This window comes from Lissotriton helveticus, chromosome 3_2 (genome assembly GCF_964261635.1).
Source record: "Lissotriton helveticus chromosome 3_2, aLisHel1.1, whole genome shotgun sequence".
NCBI classification, from domain to species: Eukaryota; Metazoa; Chordata; class Amphibia; order Caudata; family Salamandridae; genus Lissotriton; species Lissotriton helveticus.
The window spans coordinates 186,655,735-186,668,110 of NC_136062.1; the positions used below are offsets into that span (position 1 = coordinate 186,655,735).

At 39.8% G+C, this 12,376-nt stretch overlaps 2 long non-coding RNA genes across 2 annotated transcripts in view; one reads left to right on the forward strand and one right to left on the reverse strand.

Annotated features, from left to right (window-relative positions):
• Window positions 1-10,889, forward strand: part of LOC144826554 (uncharacterized) — a 213,199-nt gene extending 202,310 nt beyond the window's left edge. The window contains exon 2 of the long non-coding RNA XR_013609847.1: window positions 7,744-10,889. This is a non-coding gene — a long non-coding RNA (uncharacterized LOC144826554). The remainder of the gene's footprint in view (window positions 1-7,743) is intronic.
• Window positions 1-12,376, reverse strand: part of LOC144826553 (uncharacterized) — a 292,837-nt gene that overhangs the window by 131,186 nt on the left and 149,275 nt on the right. The window contains exon 2 of the long non-coding RNA XR_013609846.1: window positions 250-336. This is a non-coding gene — a long non-coding RNA (uncharacterized LOC144826553). The remainder of the gene's footprint in view (window positions 1-249; window positions 337-12,376) is intronic.

Consider the following 12,376-nt stretch of genomic DNA (forward strand, 5'->3'; position numbering starts at 1 on the left):
CCAACTAGACAAACCTTTAACAATGCTGGTGGGAATACTATTGTATAATTAAGGTGCTGTGTGCATACCAGATACTGAAGGACCTCTGACTCAATACTGGAAATGGGGAAGCAAATACCCACTCGAAAAACTCTCTGGAACAAAGAATAATTCAATGCTTTTTTTAATCACGCTTAGGTAAGAAATGCATTGGTGCCATGGGGTTCAGGCTGAGTGATGTAGACAAAACACGCAAAAAGACTTTCCTACCGTATTTGCCATTACTGCAAGTAAGCTTCATTCTATCTTCTTTGACAAGATGCTGTTTTTTATACACAAAGGAAGCAGCAAAACTATCTGAGGGTGAAAAATAAAAGGAAGAAACATGAGAAGGGGTTGAAAGTCATTAGGAGCACACTATCCTACATTAATTCAAAGCTAGAAATGTTATATTCTCTACAAAAAGTTCCATGATGAGTAGAATGGGTAGTACTTTCTACACAAAGTGTAGAGTAGCACCGAGATATACCTTCGGGTATGACTTGTGTGCTGTAGCAAGTGGAAATAACATAACAGTGCAATATGGGCCTGGGTATTACTGCACTTAGTGGACCGAGGTCTGCTGCTTTATGTAGAAGTGCAGTATGAGAGCTGGGAATATGTTTTTGAGTGAAGAGAAGAAGACCAGTTAGAAGATTAAGGTTGGAGAGGAAATGAAATACGAAGAAATGATGCTACAGCAGACATTGATAGAAAACAATATAAAATCATATTTGGTGAGCAGTGTAGGCCTAACATCCATGCTGATGCCAACAAGGTGAAGAGTTCACTTGAAAATAGAATGCATGACTAGCAAGGTCTTAGTTAAAGGAAAACCTGTGTTTGTAAGTTTGAAGGAATGTATGGTCTCAGCACACAGGCAAATATTCTGTTGTCTCAGTAAATTATAAACATGATTGAAGAATAGGAGCAGGAGATTAAATAAGCCAACGGTACACAGAATCTGATAAGAGTTCTTTGGAGCAGAACCATAAAGCATACACGCAAATACACATGCATTCAAGAGTAGTAAATAGCTAGTTTGTTAAGCATTGTTAGAAGATGCAATAACGTGTAAGAAAAAAGTTAAAGGTTTAGGGACACAGATGATGAGCCCTTTAATAACAAACATGTCACTGCTAAGTAACTTATTATTTGACTTTTTGTAATAAGCATTGTATATGTTGCTATAAAAGTGGCTGCCTGTGAAGCAGCAATTTAAGACCACACTGTTCACCTATGTGAAGATTGCTACTCTCCCTGCCACAACGGTAAACAGCTGTGTTTGCCTTGCCAAGAGGTGTCTTGTCTTTTTCTATATCTTAAGTTACCCCGTAACATTTGGCGAGCCAGACAAGTTTCCCCTTTGCCCTCACTGACTGTTGTCACTAGAATACCGCCTACCCCGCTACATAGATTACTGCACATCTTTATTGAGGTAAGCAGATACCGTGTTCTCTAAAGTGCTGCCTATTCACTCACGGGTGGGTTATAGGACCCGGCGATTGCGGTCTTTAAGGTGAGCAAAATGCAGGCTACATTTCATGTTTTGTATATTTTGTATAACTTGTCTCTCTGGCAATGGTAAATGCAGATGTAATGGAAATATAAGGTTATTGCATGCAAGATTGTGTACATGTGTGGCAAAATATTAAGTTAAGGCTCTGTGTAGTGGGTAGAGTGTTTATCCCAATATAAAGTTGGAAGTGGTCAATGTAGTTGATTAAAAGTTTGGTTTCCAATATGTGTTCCAATTTTTTGACAAAGAGGCACAGCGGAAAGGCCAGTGTCATTAAACTTTACCTTCAAAAATGATCTGAAAAACAAATTTCTTGACATTAGGTTCCGGACGGTAGTCATTCAATGGCCTATGAGACTCTTGGTTTGAGGGTTATCCTCTCTTAAGTGAGGGGGGAAGTGGCCAGTTGCTGCTGATGATATTTACTATCTAAAGTTAAAACAATGGTAATTAACATTAGGACGTAGTTGAAGTGTGCATTTTTTTTAAATATTGATGATGGGCGTGTTTATGCATGTAAATAGAAATGTGGCCACATTAGAGTTATGTTGTTGTATAATATTGCATTGTATTATTATGATGTATAATGTTTAACATATTATTAAAAAGACAAATTGACGGATTTCTTGTTTGTAAGGACAAGTGTCATAATTTAAAAGAAGTAATATTGAGTAGAGAGATAAAAGTTAAGTTGCGAGTTTTTTGTGAGAGGGCCAAGGACTCCTCAAATGTTGATACTCCTAGTACCCCATCTGCTCTCCCACCTCCATATAACCCTATAAATATTTTCCCTAAGGTACCTGCATTTATACAATGACATAGCTACAGGAGGTAGCAGTGGGATTTGAGGATCTTAAAGTTGAGACCACTTCACAATCCTGAAAGGGATCCTCTAATGTTGCCCCACAGATGTCAAAGTCAAGACACACAAGTACTTCCAGACAATAAGTAAGGGTAGGTGACTCTCAGTTTTGAGGACAACTAGAAGTGCGTGCAGTTTACACTAAATTGAGATCCAGCCTCTCCCCAGGAGGATAGAGGTGGATCAAAGGGTCGATCGGTCGACAGTGACGATCAGTCGCTTGCCTGTTCAACAACATCGCACTTACTACAGAAGAGGGACGCAACATGTAGGGTAGTTAGGGAGCGAATGTCTACTCCCCAATGAAGAGATGCAGATGATGCTAGAGGGAATGACTATGTAGGCAGGGCTGTTAGTATGGCGCAATGGTCAGTGTCCCAAGAAAGAGATGAGGATTTTAGGAGCACTGAAGATAATTTACCTCTGTCGCAGGAGAGGAATGCAATAGTTTCACCAGAATGAGTTCAGGAATGGTTATCACGAAGAGAGGACAGAAAGGAAGCGAGAAAAGCAAGGAGAGAAGAATATTATTACAATCTTTCAGGACAGATTCAGAGAAGTTTTGGGAGGATGGCAAATAGAGTAGAGTCTATACATAGGCATGTAGACAACATTGGTGAAATGTTTCGATCTCCAAAGGCTAGGCACCCTACTTATGACATTAACCTTTAAGAAAGGCTTACAGTTCTCAGTGTGTCTTTTTTTGTTATGTATACAAAGTGTACTCACGGATAACTCCACATTTGGTAATCCTTTAATAATTTGTCTGTATGTCGATTTTTTCGGGCTTTCGCCCATGCGGTACCTTCAAAACTTAATAAAATATGTAAAATATGTTTTAAAAAAATAAAAATAGAAAGGCCCCTTATTGATCTTGACCATTCAAAGGGTGCAATGGGATCGCACCAGCACTTGAGAAGGAGAATAGGACATGCTCTCTAGAGCTAGGAAACCCTGAGCGACTGAGCTTGAGCAGTTGCAGTTTCAGGGAACACATGGCCAGCCAGATCCCAGGATGGGATCTTGTGAAGCAATGGAAAGACTGATACCACATGATAACACCAATGCAGCAGATGGCAATCAGTTTTACGCAGCACTAATCTCACCCCCAGTGAAATAGTAGCTGAAGGAGAAAATAGTTGGTACAGTATTGTACCTCATGTGGATAATTTAGCAGGATGAACTGAAGGTTCAAACCCACAGATGAGTCCATGGCCACCAGAAGAGTCCTTTGATTTATGTGAAATGGCAAATGCTGATGATTGTATTCTTATGATGAGGGAGATCCCGACTGGGATTATCCCTACATGCAGAAATATTTGCACGTTTGGTAAAAATATGCTAGACAGCACAACCCCCAACATTCTGTCACTCCCGTACATTAGATGCCCTTGATATGCAATGATGTTCCTTGGCCACAAATGGACAAGGAAAATCTTAAGAAGTTGTTACCGCCACTTACAGAGTGAGCAGGGAAATGGATTGGAGCCTTTGTGAAGCAAATTGCAGGCATTGCCCTGGAAGTAGGTGAGAAAGAGTTTACTTAGCTCTCTTATAGAAGATGAGACAGATACTGATTTTCAGAAAGCTAGAGTGAGAAATGTTACCTTCACTGATACTAGGTATGATGGCTCCCCATTTAATTTAGTTCGGACAGTAGTGTAGGATCCGTTGAGGAAAATGTATCCTGACAGGCCAGACATTGGGTCCTTCATAGCTCAATCAATGCAGCCAAATGAAGATCCTGCCTAGTTTTTAGTACGATGAAAGAAAAGTGGACCCAAGAAGTAGGTCAGGGTTGGGAAGTAATGGGTAAATGCCATATTGTTTTATAATGTAGTGAAAAAGAGTTTACCCTCTGATGTGGAAGACAAACTTGATAATACAGTGGCATTGGAAGCCAAGCCTTGGACAGAAATGCAGGCAAATATAATCCATTAAAAAAATGCAAGCGAAAGAGAGAAACAAACAGTAGGTGACAGAAAAAGCAGTAGTCAAGTTAGTGCAGCAAATCTTGGCAAAGAAAGGAGCAGTGGAAGGAGCTGTGGTAACAGCCACCACTCAGATGACTGTAATGTGTGTGGGATCAGTCCGAGGGACCACCCAACAACAGCATCCAGAACAGCAGGATAGTGTAAGGGCACAAAGAAGTATCAGAGGAGGATGAGGAGGAATAGGAAGAGGCAGGATAGGTCCCCAGAGTATGGAACAAACATGTCACTATTGTCACAGATACAATTTTGTTTAGAGACTGCAGGACTAAGAGATGGGATGAGCACATTGGAGGAACAGGAGTTCATAATCAGCCAAGAAATACAGTAGCACAGCAACAGTCAAACCCATAAATATATGTACCAAGTTGCCACCACAAAATGTGCAGCAACTAGTAATGCCTCAAGTACAACAAATGCTGCTACAGCAAAGTTACCAAGCACACTCAATGGCGACTCCACCTCAAAATGGACATGGAGGTGTGATTGTGAGAGGAGGAAATTCTTTCCAGACAAATTATGTGGGAGGATATAAACAATGAAGGTGCCCACACATTAGTTCCATGTGTCTAGTATTGACAGTGATGTACAGGCCAGACGAGGCACCCATTGTAACGGTAGCTATTAATGACAAGAGGTATGCCTTCATCATAGATTCGGGAGCAACCCAATCTTATATATGAGAGGTGACCTTCCCATTTCTAGTACATCAATGCAAACCCAAGGATTCTCTGGGGCAGTAATGAGGGTTCCATTTACTGAACTAGTGGAGATGGAAATAGGATGGAGGTACATTGATGGCTGTTAACTGTTCTCAAAAGCCGCCCCAGCTAATTTGTATGGTTTATTTGTAGAGCGCACTATCGCTCCGAAAAGCCGCCCCAGCTAATCTATTGGGGAAAGATCTTATGGCCCAATTAAATATGACTATAGATTTTGAGCCTGATGGTACTATAATTTTTTCTACTCCTGGATTCCATCTTCTAGGATGATGGCTGTAACAGTAAATTCTTCTACTTGAGATCAAATTAGAGCTCGACCCACTGATATAGAGGCATTTGCTACAGCAGTATATACAATAATAGTTACCTTAAGAGTTTATTTTCTGGTAACAAGGGCAAGATTCTTGGATACCTGACAATGAATTGATATTACAAATAGAGACCTTAGAGATAACACCAACCTATGGTCCTCTGACAGCAAGCGATCATAACCATGTCTTATGGGCATGTGTTATATGCACTGAGCCAGGTAAAATGGTTAGGAAAACATTGTATGATCAATTATTTGATGATGATTTTAAGAAAACAATTGTAGTCTTTCAGAATGATATACCACTGAGTAAAGTATTAGAAGTAAGGACGCCCACACCAGGAAGATCTTTTGATTCTGCCAGGGATGCAGATCTTTCCCAAGTATTGGATCCCTCTGAGGACTGAGGGTCCCCATGATGTAGGCCTTATTCGTACTGCTACTCCATTCAGAAATACACTGAAGGAAGGTGCTATTCTACCTACGGTGAGACAGTATCTTTTTCTAAAGAAGCAGATGACAACATTGCCCCTTCTAGACAGGCGCTGATAGAGAAAGGATTAATTTACTCTGGAGTGTCTCCTTGAAATATCCCTATTTATCTATTCAAGAAATCTAAGGGTATTACCTGGTGTATGGTTCAAGACCCGTGCCCCCTGAATGATGTAGTAGTACAAGAATTTCCAATTGTTTCCGACCATTCTATCATGTTGACAAATATTCCTCAGGATGATAAATAATTCTCTGTTATAGATCTTAAGGATGCCTTTTTTAGCATTCCTTTTCATCCAGACAGTCATTATTTGACAGTGTTCTCCTATCGCTTGACTATTTGTATTCTCGTTTACTTCAAGGGTATTATGAGTCCCCTAGCGTTTAACAGAGTAGAGAAAAATTACTGTCAGCTTCTGGTCAACGAGTAACTTCTGAGAGAGCAGCATCTATAAGTCAAAGAACTGAGCCAGAAAATCTTACGGGAATGCAGACGTTTCTTGGTCTCTGCAATTAGGTAAGAGAATGGGTCTTTGATTACAACACTTTAATAGTGCCTTTGTTGGATTCTATTAAACAGGCGGAAGACAGAAATGATTAGATAACATGGAGACCAGAGATAAGGAAGACTTTCCAAAAATTGAAGACTGAAATAAAAAAATACCATAGTTTTGGGGACTTCTGACTACACCAAGGGATTTTAACTATTTTGTCACTGCAATGGTGAAGTGATGACAGCTGTCCTTATGCAGAAATATCCCTTAGGAGAAAAAACCATTGCACATTTTAGTGGAAGGTTAGATTTAGTGATGGGGGATATTATTCTTGCGAGCAAGGTCTCGTCACTGCAGCCTTTGCAGTGTAGAAGAGCCCGTCCATTGTTGGGGAGGGTGGGCCTTAACACTCTATGCAGAACATGCAGTGTTTGCTATTTTCAGAAGGCTAAGACCACTCTAATTACACAGAGTGTCAAGATATGAAGTGATATTGTCACTACCATCTTTAAAGGTTGTGAAGTATCATACAATGAACCCTGTGACATTCTTTACTTATCCTATATTAGACTCTGAGGATGATGCGCATAACTGTGCAACGTATATTCCTAATATATCTAGTCAAACAACAGAGGATCCTATTCCAGATAGCATTGTCTATTTTGTTGATGGTTCTTCTACTATTGACCAGGATACAGGAGTAAGACAAACGGTTGAGACAGTAGTAGCACAACAGCATGATTCTTCAGACACACTCCACATAGTACAGCAGATAACAGTACCAGCAGCTGAATTGATAGTCTTTATAGCAGCTCTTAAGCAAGAAACAGGAAAAGTCATCAAGCTCTTTTAAGATTTGGCTTGTGTAACTGCTAATCTACATTCTAGCATTATGAGATGGAGTAGGAGAGGTGTCCTTAAGTCAGATGGCAGTCCTGTTATCCAGTAGGAGGGGATGCCCTAAAAAGTGGAGTAAAATCTGGGGGGCGTGGAATAAATAAGGTGATATTTGTGATCCACCACCGGACCGAGATGATGGTGACTCAGATTCGGATGAAGTCTGACGACCTAAGAATGGTTGGATGGGGTCGGGTTTCGAATGCTGTGAAACTGCATAATTGTGACTTTTTAATAATTGATGGTATTTATGATAATGATGTGATGTGCTACACTGCCTTTTTATGTTCGAGAATGTTTTCCTGTTCTGATGGAATGGAAATTATTAAAAAAACATTTTTTTTTAAAAATGTGCAATCTCTGAATCATCCTGACCATGAAGCAACACTTTAATGTTGTCTCCTCCTCCTGCTTACTCACCCTCCGCATGCTCCACAGGACCTTCTGATGGATTCCAGTCTCTTTCAGGAAGACAGTCACCCAGGCCCTCATCGCCAGCCAACTTGACTACAGTAACACACTCTAAGCTGGAACCACCAAAAAACTCCTGAACCACCTCCAGAACATCCAGAACACAGCAGCACGACTCATTATCAACCTCTTCAGAAGGACCAGCATCACGCCCCACCTCAGAAGCTCTCCACTGGATGCCTCTTCAGCTCCTCACTCACTCATGCCTACAAAGCCCTCCAAAAGTCCGGACCCTCCTTTTCCTACCTCGCCGCCAGGTCCTAGAACGACCTCCCCATCCACCTTCACACTGCCCCTTCTCCGAAGTACTTCAGGAAGCAGCCCAAGACCTGGCTTTTTGACCGAGGCTTACACAGCCCACAAGTACCTGCAGAACCCCCCCCCTGCCCCCGGGGTGACAAGCTGCCCTATACAAACCCATCTGATTGCTTATAGGTTAAAAGTTTAGGGTCACAGGTGATGTTACCTTTTATAAAAAAAACATGTAACTGCTAAGTAACTTATTATTTGACCTTTTGTAATAAGCATTGTTTATGTTGCTACATAATGGCTGTCTATGAAGCAGCAATTTGAGACTAGCGGTTTACCTGTGTGGAGATAGCTATTCTCCCTGCTGCAACAGCAGAAAGCTGTGTTTACCTTGCCAAGAGGAGTCTTGTCTTTTTCTTTATTGTAAGTTACCACACAACATTAAGGTGTGCTTCCTGTGGAAATTGGAGTGATTTAGAAGCCATTTACTTCCTGCAAAGGTCGGTGACAGGGGAGCTCGGGCTCACACAAGAGGAGCTGTGTGGAAATTAGGACCAGTGCTTCCTGTAAAAAACATGAGAAGGTGAAATAAAGAGTTCATGAAAGAAGTGTAGTGACAGGAAGGAATGTTTTCCTGTAAAAAGTATAGTGAGAAGAGGCCCAAGACTTCCTATACGAAATGCAGTCAGAGGAGTGCCTGTCGTGTCCTCCTGCCTTGAGACTGTCTTTTCCAAATCAAGGAAAAGGTAATACAACTCTGTAATTTATGGCTGCAATGGTATATACATGTGGAACTGCTCATTTTTAAGACATTTATCCTATCTGAAAGTAAGGAACTCTGTTGCACCCCATTTACAGTGCTTAATTTGTGCTGGTGATTGCAGGTGGGGCCCACCGGCACTCATTTTTGGGGACTGGCGCTTATTTTAGATCATCAGACCAACAGCAAGAGAGTGAAGACACTAGGAGGAAAGAAGGAGGAAGAGAAAGATGGACACATTTTAACAAATGTCGAAAGCAGAAACCAGCAAGAGTGAGATAAAGGGGCAGGATTGTCTGCTGGTGGTTAAGAGAGACATGAGGTGGCATCATCCCGCCCCCATATATGTTCCCTCCTTACTGCCTCACCATTGTGTTATTAAAAAAAAATCTGCTTCTGGTATACTTTTTAAATTGGCCACAAGACTTGCTTCAGCCATCTTGGTGCGATATATTAAAGTTAAAAAAGGAAAAAAATAGGGTTGTTGCTTCATAACGCATATGTGGGGCATGAAGATGCAAACACACATTAGGTCATCACTAACCACATTCTCTATTCTTTTAAGAAAATCGTATTTTCATTAGCAAAGATCTCCTATGGCATCTTTAACCTACAGGCATCCGAGGCTCTATTGGATAGGAACACTTCCTATACTCATCAAAGTCTGGGAAACTAATCTCCCCAGGGATAACTCTCATTTTAAGGTGTCAGTCCTGTGCAACTTACATAAGTCACCTATCCAACTGTTTAACTATTTGCATTTTGCTAATGATTTTTTACACTTTAATAAACTAATAATGCCTGTCTGACTACAACATGGATGCATCTATGAACACAGTCATCCTATCTGTACTGCAATTTTAAGACATCCCTGGATGGCTCTCGCGTGAACTGAGTCCCCACTTACCTGTGCCTAGCTTCTTTCTGGATTGCGACATCGGCAATACCGAAGATGAGGTTGAGTAGATTTGCTTTGCAATATGTGTCAAGTGGGCCATGTGATATGCTCTTCTCTCAGTCTTTTTCTTTATGGGCTTCAGTGAGGTTGTGGAGCAGAGAAGCTATGGAGTGGTTCGGCAAACATGATGAGAAGAAGTCCTTTCCAGTTTGGTGTGATGTATATCCACTCTCTCTGCTCACACTATCCCACTAAGATATTCTTATTATGGAACTATTTCATCTCAAAAAGCTTTTCAATTATTTTGGAAATTATGTTTATTGGAGCATGTTTAAGTTTGTGTTACTTGGTCAAAAATTTAATTTACTGGGCCTAAGCCTGTTTTCACTGACATCCATTATAAAGTTGCTGAAAGAAAATTGGTTTTTAAAGGTGCATGAACAAGTTTCCTATATGCATGTTTATGTTTTGTGTTTTTTTTTCATGAAATATTCAAAATGAGATTCATTTTATGGTGGTGTTTTTGTGTACAGAATGAAATGTATTTACTTTTGTGCCTTAAGAGGAAGCTATCTCAAGGTGTTCTTGTATGTTGCAATATTCAAGGCCTGCTGTTGCCCAAGTCAAAACTGTACTTCAAATGCCTTATTGTTCCATTTGCTTCAATAGTGTAGGTCACTTCTCTTTTTTGTACTGTAAGCGGTATTAACATTTTATTAGTGATTTAGGGATTTTCTTAAGTAACATTTCACCAAGCAGAATTTCTACATTGTTGATTGGTTTAAGTCATGTATCTTGGTTAGTACAGCCCCCCGAAACCACTTTATGTCATATGGACTGCACTGTATTTCGCGTCTCTGAAACTATAAAATGTGCCTTTTCTGGGATGTGTGCCAGACTTTTTGTTCGCTTTCACTATGGAAGAATCAACGATACTCTGTTTATTTGATTGCAATCAAGCAGTCTCTACACCTTTCTCTGAAAAACGCTACATGTCGATCCTCTAGCAAATCTATATTTACACTCTTCCTTGACTTATGAACTGAGTAGAATTATGCTAGCTAATTCTCTTGTGTTATGACCTTTTGCATTTGGCTTTATTTCTATGCATTATTGATGCAGATATGAATCTGACTCACTAACTAGGTTTTGCCTTTGGTAATGATACTTACATTTTAAATAAACCTTTATTGTTTTGACTTTGAATATTGGCTTGCATATGTTTTCTTTATTTATTTGAGAATTCCCATCCTTTGGGAGTCCGACAGTGCAAATCCTGCACATCGGCCCTTTGAGTTTATTAGATCAGAGGGCCGACACACACTTTTTGAAAATATTCTTTTTCAAGAAATTACTACTGGGATAAATTATCCATTTGAAACGTTAGTACATTACAGGTGTTTATTTTTCGATGCATTAAAGTGTTACTTTTTAGGTCAACCAAGGTAATGATCCCTTGATCTGTAATGTATTGCGGTTGTTTTTTTAATCAAAGGATTCATACATATGGTATTTTAGATGTGGTTGGAGTAAAGATTTTTTCCTAGTTACTTTTTATTTTATTTTAAATATTTTTATTTACATATTTTAACAAAAAAAAGGTACTAGAAGTAACTCATACAAATGAGTTCCGAGAAAAATATCATAGGTAATTTTTCTATGACATGAATGTCCATGTTTGCTAATTTAGCTTGGATACATCATTACTTATCCAAAATGGTTACTATTTTGTGCCTTTGATTTTGACTTCCTGAATTACTTTCTAGTTCTATAGAAGCCCACTAGTAAATACAATTTTGTTTTTGTCTCCAAATATTCCAGTGGAGTTTATCCAGATGTTGGCATATGTATGTTCTTGCCCACACAGAAGTGACATACTCCAACAACAGAGTACGGATGTGGACCAAACTTTAAAAGAAATCATTGTAAAAGGTCAAAATCGCTGACTATATTTTTATTTTTGACAAAAGGAAAATGGTTAACAGGACCATCTCAAAGTCAATACTCAATTACTGTACCTCTCTACTCTTTTGGTTTCTTGTGAGATGCATATATGAATTATGTTTGATGGGGTGCATAATACTAAGATTTTAAAGACACAGAGAGTTCTAGGTACCTGCGTGGACTCCAGAATGCCATGATTTGGAAACCACTACATTTAGTCTAGAAAGCCAATTCGAAAGCTCGCTGAACTCCTTAGTTGTAAGTGAACGTTTTCTTGTTTGACAGAATCCAGAATTAAAACAATCATTGCTTTTGAGACCAATTGGCTTTGCCAATTGTTTTTAGCCACGCTGCAGAGCACCCCATAGCTCTGAAATGTGGCTTAGGGTTAAAAACATTTTTTTAAAGGCCTTTGACGCCAGCGTGTGTTGTTTTGTAAGTGCACGCATGCGAGCAGCTACAATATGATTAAGGTGCTTTTTTTTTTCTTTTTAGTTACCAATCCAAGTTGGATCAGTAACAAAAAGAAAAGAAAAAGCTGAAAGAGTTTAAATCATTTTCCCGTGATTCATCAAGCATTTAAGTTCTGTTAGACCTGTCAGCCCTGGGGTGGTCTTACCCCGCATTTGTTCCCTTTTTTTTTGCCTCGATCTTGACCGCCAATTTTGTTGGACATAGAACTCTGGGCGCCTTACTGCTGCTGAACAGTGCTGAGGTGCAGGTGCTCTCTCCTAACAACATGGTTGCCA